The sequence below is a fragment of the Canis lupus genome, chromosome 19 (assembly GCF_048164855.1).
Source record: "Canis lupus baileyi chromosome 19, mCanLup2.hap1, whole genome shotgun sequence".
Classification (NCBI taxonomy): Eukaryota; Metazoa; Chordata; class Mammalia; order Carnivora; family Canidae; genus Canis; species Canis lupus.
In genome coordinates this window covers 26,264,525-26,272,476 of record NC_132856.1, presented here as the reverse complement: position 1 = coordinate 26,272,476, position 7,952 = coordinate 26,264,525, and the positions used below count along the sequence as shown (strand labels likewise).

General features: G+C 40.7%; 1 long non-coding RNA gene across 1 annotated transcript in view; it reads right to left on the bottom strand.

Moving 5' to 3' along the window:
• Nucleotides 1-541: 541 nt before the first annotated feature.
• Nucleotides 542-7,952, bottom strand: part of LOC140610024 (uncharacterized) — a 47,510-nt gene continuing 40,099 nt past the window's right edge. Inside the window, exon 4 of the long non-coding RNA XR_012011808.1 lies at nt 542-3,768. This is a non-coding gene — a long non-coding RNA (uncharacterized lncRNA). The remainder of the gene's footprint in view (nt 3,769-7,952) is intronic.

Below are 7,952 nucleotides of genomic sequence, written 5' to 3'. Positions count from 1 at the left end.
GAGCCTCCATGGGACACCTAGTGAATGGCTCAGCATTTTCCAAACTATCCCCTCCGCCCCCTTACCAGATGGAGTTTCTGAAATTAAGTATCCAAGGTCACAGCTATACATCCAGCAATGTTAAATACTAGAAAGTGCCTTCTTTAGAATCTGAAAGGTTAAGCTCTGTCTTTATTAGCTCCACAACCTTGGAAGAGTCCTTCTTTTTCTTCATGCATCCCTCTTATCTGGTCAGTGTGAAGTTAGAGGTTGCATATACGTCTGAGGTATATAGCATTCTAATATTATTGATAAAGATTGTGAGAACATTCCATCGGTCATTTACACCTTAGTAACTTGATAGAGCTCGACCATTTTCCCTGTGACAGGAAGGTGGGAGCAGGGTATTGAGGGAAGAAAAGTTTTCGTGGGCAAGATAAAGGAGGAGCCCCACCTGGTAGAAGGCTGGTGGTGATAAGTTGCCCCTGTTGGGGGCCCTGGCATCCTAGAGGTGTCTGTGGGAGGACAGAAGCTCCTACAAGAGGAAAGAATACATAACAAGAAAGTCCACAAACACTTTATTGACTTCATCATTCTGCTTAGGGTGAACCTGGGATCCACATTGAGCTGTTGTGGGCCTGGGAGAAGCAGAAACACATGGGGAGTAAGTGGTGGATACAGCTACCATAGTTTCTGGTGCAAACCATCCTTGCCGAAAACATTTTGATCCTGGGGCCTTTGGGGAAAATTTTCAGGTACTTATTTCTGAGAAACAAGTCATCCTCAAACAGCAATGATTTATTTCTCCCAATGTGTGTGTGGGGGGGTGGCAGCCAATGTGGTTCTTTTGCTGGTCTTGCCTGAGGTTGCTCATGTAGCTGCAGTTATGTGACAGATTGGGGCTGAAAGTTCCAGAGAACTTCATTTAAATGGTGGGCGGTTGGTGCCAGCTGTTAATGGGCAGCGTGTCTCAGCTCTCCATTACATGCACCACCCGCCAGCCCATGCTCCAACAGGCTAGATGGGGCTTCTCCACAGCATGGAGGTCTCAGGATTCTAAGACAGTGGGAACTGAAGCCACGGTCTCCTATGGCCAGGGCTCAGAGCTCATACATCACTTCCACCACTTTTGATTGGTCAAAAGACGTCACCAGACTAGCACAGATTGTGGGGTGGTAGGAAGGAATGCAATATCCTATTGCAGAGATGCATGCATAGGGGCCATTATTGTATCAATCTATGACAGGGGGTATTCCTTCACACAGGCCCTATTTCCAGAAAGTTCTGTCCCCATCAGCCTAAGGGTTTTACCGTATTTGGCTTTTTGGAATCAACAGGATATTTAATGGCCTTTAGTCAATGTGGTTAGTTAATGACCAAACAAGGGGCAAAGCCAAAGCATAAATTTTGTACTAGAGTTTTCACGGTCTTTGGATTGACTTCTGTCACCTTCCCACTCTTTCGCCTCCTGAAAAGCATTTGGGCTGTATATGGTATATGTGTAGGATGTTGACCTAACGTCATCCAAATACATCCTATTTTTCAATTAGGAAAAAGCAAATTATTTTGACACTTTAATATTGGCTTTACCACCTTTAGGAAGAGGTTCTAATTCTAAAGATGTTCTATCATCATAATATAAGGCAGTGATCCATGGGCCCAGGCTTGGAGTAGCATCAAATTTAATGTGTAAGGCATTCTAATCTGAACTTGCATCTCTTGAGGGACATTGGAAAAGATTCGATTCCTAAGCCAAAGTACCATGTCCTCTCCGTTGCTAACTCTCTCATACCTTGAAGTTGCCCACATTCTTTCCCTGCTGCTCCATATTCTCTTCAGACTCTCTTCGATGTTCCCAAATGGTAGGCCCCACTCTTCTCTTCTTGCTCTTTCCTTTGCCACATGAGTTTTTCCCCCTCTAGAACTCTAGAAGTGGCTCTTAAGGCTTTCTGAAATAAATTCTTTTTCTGAGTCCTTCATCCCCCTGATTAGCTAATGTAACCAATGACATTTGGGTCCATAAATTTTTTTTGTTGTTGTAGGAGATGTCCTGTGTATTACAGGACATTTAGCAGCATTCTTGGTCTCCATCTACTAGATGCCAGTAACATTTCCCCCCAGGTGTGACAACCAAAAATGTCTTAGGACATTGCCAAATGTTCCCTGGGTGGCCAAACCAATCCCAGCTGAGAACCACTGGATTATCTCAATCTGTCTATTAAAGGCCCTAGGAGACTGAGGAGGAGAGATAAATGCTTTACCTGGGCAGTGGCCAATGCCAGTTTTCCATAGTGTGAAGGAAAGAGAAATAAACTGAAAATATATTTATTAGTTAATAATTTATATCTGTTATAGTACCATAATCCAGCAGTATGGTTAGGAAAGAAAAATGACTCAAATATGAGTTAAAGTATATGCCCTCAGCTCTAGCCTAAGATGAGCATGAGAAGCTAATGAAAAGTTACCAGCTGGTACCATGAAACAATCAGGGACCATTGGGTTCAGGTATGAGATCTGCCACTTGTCATGAAATTCCACAGATCTGGGCTGGACAATGACCTTGAGTATTTGGAAAGGCTCTTTAGGTGTTTCTGATGTGCCCTTCTGGTTAAGAACCTCATACTAAAGGCTCAATAAATGGAGGTGGCTATGATGGAGACCACATTAGTTAGAATGGAAGATGAGGGGCTTGAGATATCAGGTGGATCACTGTTTAGCTCTATGACCTTGACACTGGCATTTTGCCTTCTAGAACTCATTTTTCTTATTTTCCAAACAAGGGGTTTGGTCAAATCTGTGCCACTTGAAGTGTGGTTCAGGAGTACCTGGGATGTTGATCAAAATGCAGATATCTGGGCTCTGATTCACATTTAATAAGTTGGTATCTCTCAAAGTGGGAATCCAGAGATCTACATTTTAAAAACACATCCTAAATTTTTCCTACACAAAAGCAGTAACCATTTAAAGATTATTTCCAGGTATCAGATTCTATTCTATTCTAGCTTTTTTTGATATCATAATACCTACCCATGACATGAGTTTTGTTTTTATTGTACCCATTTTACAGATGAAGAAACTGAGGCTCACATCAAGTGACTTCCTCAAGGTCTCAGAGTAAATGTTGGGGAACCAGTTTCCAATCCAAGTAGTGTGGCTGCAGAACCCCAACCTCTAACCCTTGTACACTCTGCCTCTCTTTTGAATACTGATCTTTGAGAGCCTCTGGACTTTTAACAATTACAAGGGCTCCTGACACCTTGCAAATTTTAAGTCTAATTAAAGTTCTTCAGAACAATTTGCCTCTGTTGTCAGCCATGATGGCTTCACGAAAGGACAGCTTTGGTGGGGGGGTGGGGAGAAGGGAGAAAGGAAGAGGAGAGGTCACTAAAATAAACATGAGAAGAACTTGGCTTCCCAACATGAGCAGTTTTTCTTATTAAGCACCTTTCTCCAGACCATCGTGTGGCTAATTCATTGCCATATTTCATTACAGAAACTAACTGAAAGATTCTAAATAAGTACTTTTCCGTCAGAGGTTGCAGTTAATTTCAACTTCAATACTTAGTGATGTTTCTGACTTCATGCTGATTGATGATGAAATGCCAAGGAGTCACATGGAGACGGCTTTTCCTCTCCATCCTCTCGTTTTCTTTCTCAGATAGACTGTGTAAAACAGCCTTGCTGGAGAGTCTGGGAGATGCATTTGTTTTGATTTTCTTCATTAATGTTTTATCCATTCAGGATAAATCACGGAGAACGCACACCAGGCTGGACATTTGCAAGCAGATTCTGCAAAATCAAGTCAAATTCAGGAATAATCTGGTTATACCAATTCATCATGTCTAGCATTACTGACCATATTCAGACAATGTAATTCCTATTACACCTGCTTTTAGAAAAAAAAAAATCTAGTCAGTAACCCTAAATTAAATTAACATTTTTAGTGTATATAATTTGTAGTTCGGAATGAGCTATAATTATCATTTAGGGAAAACCATATGGAAAGCATTACCAGCCTTCACTAAGTCTCGGGTTTTAACAGTGATCCATGACTCAAAATGCTTTATCCAAACAGGTTGTAAATTGTGAGACAAGCAAGATGCCTTTCAGTCATTTTTATATTAATTCCAAATGAAGAATTCATTGTCTTTTCAAATTATAATAAATTGGAGAGCAATTTCCCACTAAACAAATCAAGGAAATTGAAAAATTGCTTCTCTGGGAGCTGTTTTCTACGTACATTTTTAAAAAGCACTCTCTCTCTTTTTAAGACGTGCTTCTATTATTCTTGATGTGTATACTAATAGACATCTGCATTGCCAAAACAATTTTCTTCCTCTTCTTTAAAGTGGAAGGTGAACTCTGAAAAATGTTTAATGTTCAATGTAATTTCATTCTAGGGGGGATCTGGAGCCTGCAATGAGAGCTCACATTTAAGAACCTCAATGAATACTTAGATTAGCTTCCAAAGCTACCTCCCTTCTCTCTCAAAGATGCACTTCACTTCCTGGGGAATCACAGGACTGTTTGTATCATGGTGAGGCCACAGATTCACCAAAGTTGTGCTTTGTGGGCACTCAGGCATCCTCAAAATTCTTGAGATTGCTAAATTAAGCTGAGATTTTAAATGATATACATAATAATCCCATAAAATAGGGAGGAAATGGTAACAAACAAGGACAATATTGAAAACCAAAATGAAGAGAAACCCAAGCCAAGAAACAGTGTTATTGCATAGAAGATAACTAAAAGCAAACAAAACAAGTTTTAAAAATAATATTTACTTTGCCTTTTGAAAAAATCTGACCTCCTTGCCACCTCCTCATGTAGAAATATGGGAAGATTCTTTGAAGAGAAGAGGGGCCTATTTGTGTATTGATATTTCATAACCAATTCAGCTAAATATTTTGATTTACTTCTGCAACTGACTTGATCTCTGGGTAAGGTTATCTGGACCCAAGACTCCCTGTGCCAAGCCTATTTTTATGGTTATTGACACTATGGAAATTTCTGACTTCAATGTGCATGTTTTAGAAAATGAGTCAGGAGCTTTCCATACTACATGCAGCTTTTCTGAAGAGACTGGGTGGCAACCTCTAGAACAAAACATCTTTGGTTGGAAGAGGAGTTTGTCCAGTGAGCCATATGTGGTCAGAGGAGTTACTGAATTTTGAGGGTCTTTTCTGAAGGTGCCATGAAGGGTTTCTCTGAAGGGTGACCTGTTGGCAGGACTTGTTCTTGGGTTGGTCTTTGGATGTGGGGATATTTTAACCTGATGGTTAAAAATCAAGTGACAAATCAAGTGACAGACATGACATCAAACTGTCAGTTGAATGCCTGTTGTCTCCCATGAAATTGTCCTGTTTTTGTGGCATGAAGACAGTCTTATGGAGAAGGGTAATTTTTGTATGGAAAATAAGTAACTGTCACCATGTGATAAGATATTCCTTATGGCTTCATCATTCCAACAAATCCTCCCAATTTGTGTCAATACAAATACAAACACAAACACAGACTTTTAGAATTAATAATGAGAGTTACCAATATACCAATGCCAACTAAGTCCAAAGCCAAGATACAGACTATCTTGGAGATCAGTTGTAGGACAACGCTGGTTCCAAAGCTCCATTCCAGATGGGAACCAAAGAGGGTTGGCTTTAGCCAAGCACTGATATGGCATGATGTTAGCAGACTCTTGCCAGCAGGATTCCATATAATTTGGACAAAGAACATGAGAAAGTTCATTATAGATCTTTACCAAGGATAGGGAAGAGGACATCCTGTTATTTGTCTCTGTTTCTTCTTTACTCCTTCCCTCCCATGCTTCTTTTCTTTTTCCTCTTTTATAGATTAAGCATGGTTTTGACATAGTAAAAGTTTAGAAGCACTGAAAAAATGTTTAATATTTTCCCCTTGATGATTCTCAGAGTAGTAATCCACAGAATTGTGAACGAAGTCCAAAGATTTCATTGCATTTCTTTTATGTCTCTATATAAAGTGCCTGTCACAGCAAGTATTAGAAATATGTTTGCCATTATTATAACAATTACTGTGAGGAATAAGTGAGATAATGCATATAAATCCTTCAGCAGAATGGCTGCCACATAATATGTGCTCAATAAATGGTATAGGCTGGAGATATACATTCTTATAAATCACATAATAAAAGATATAAATTTACTTTTATTATATTATTGTCTTTGCTTCTCAAACTTCTGTTTGACCTCTAAAACCCCAGCTTGAGTTTAGCCTTCTGTATCACCCTCAAACAGAACTAATTATTCTTTCTTCTTCTTCTTCTTCTTCTTCTTCTTCTTCTTCTTCTTCTTCTTCTTCTTCTTTCTTAGAGAAAGAAAGAGAGCACAGAAGAGCAGGGGTGCAGGTGGTGAGAGGCAGAGGAAGAAGGGGAGAGAATCCTCTCTTGAGGGGCTCTATCTCACGACCCTGAGATCATGACCTGAACCGTAAAAAAGAGTCAGATGCTTAACCAACTCAGCCACTGAAGCAAACTAATTATTCTATCTTCTACGGCACATGGGTACTTATATAAGCACTTATTATATTGTATTATAATGAGCTCTTCACTGGTGTCCACTCTGATAGGTCCTGAGATCCTGGAAGCAAGGATTCTGCTGTATTCAGCATCGGACTTCCTACAGCACAGGGTAGAGTCTGGCCATGTGTAAGTTGCTCTAGAGACTTCTGTTAAATTGAACAAAACCACTAGGCTAGAGACAAAGGGAATGCTCCCATCTTTGTGCCCAAATGAAGATGGGAATGTGAAGAATGTTTTTCTTTGAAAAAAGGGAATCTCAGGGGCTTATTTGAAAACAGGCTGAATGCTTAGAGAAATGAGTGCCAAAAGCAACGTATAAGCAGCTCAGGCCTGGTGCAGCCCCAGTGCTAGAGAGTATCCCAATCTCCGTCTTTGAGCAGCTGCAAAACAGATGGGAATGAGTGTGGCTCAGTCACGCTGCCACTGGATTGGGGAAAAAAGGGCCAGGCTCAAAAGGAAAAGAATGTTCTCTCCCACGTGTTCGTTTGAAAATAAAATTTTCTTTCAAGATCACCGCCACCATACCAACATAACTTGATGTGAGTTTTGGTGCTTCAAGCAGGCAAGAAAGAGTCTAAAAAGCACTGAAAACGATCTTACATGCCCCTCATGGCAGTTGTGAGGCTGACATGTGAGCCATCTTGCCTAAAGATGTCCTTTCATCTTCCCCAAGGCCTTGCATTTCTTCAGCCCACAGAGTGACGTGATTTGGACAAACGTAGTCAGAGTGGCGGGAAGGATCCGAGCAGAGAGCTTTGGTCCAGAAAATGTCCATTTATGGGGCTGAGTCTGCAAAAAAGTGCAATAGTTTGGCCCTGAACCAATGCCACACAAGCAAAATTCTGAGCAGCTGTGTGTGAGTGTCCCCCCACCTCCAATGCCCCCTAGGCTGAGAGATTGGCCTTCATCTCTACTGCCTGACTACAGGAGAATTCGCCAAGTTAGCTGGCTCTTCTTAACCACATCATCATAAGCCCTATCCCCAGTCCACGAAACAAAGTCTAGCTTTTCTCCTCTGGTTAATGAACTGAGTGTCGCATCCATTCAACATCAACTGGGCTGTGAACCAGAATGGTGCGAGGTGAAATGACACACAAAGTTGAAGAAGCAGTTGTCTTGAAGGAACTCCCAATCTTGTTGGTGACAAGGATTGTAAACATGTGGTTAGAACACCATTTAATAGAAGTCTCCACAGAAAAATATGTTCAAATAATTATCAACAGTGACACAAGAAGAGTAATTCTATTAAACTCCCTCGGTGGATTGGTAAGATGAGAATCTTTGGTTTCCTGGGGGGCACTGGTGGAGGTTCGTACCAAGTATGGATTCTAGAAGAGGAATCGGATGTAAGAGTAGAGGCCATTGTGCTATAAACTGTTTAAACAGCGATCAATTACACGATAGGTCTTAGGGAAGT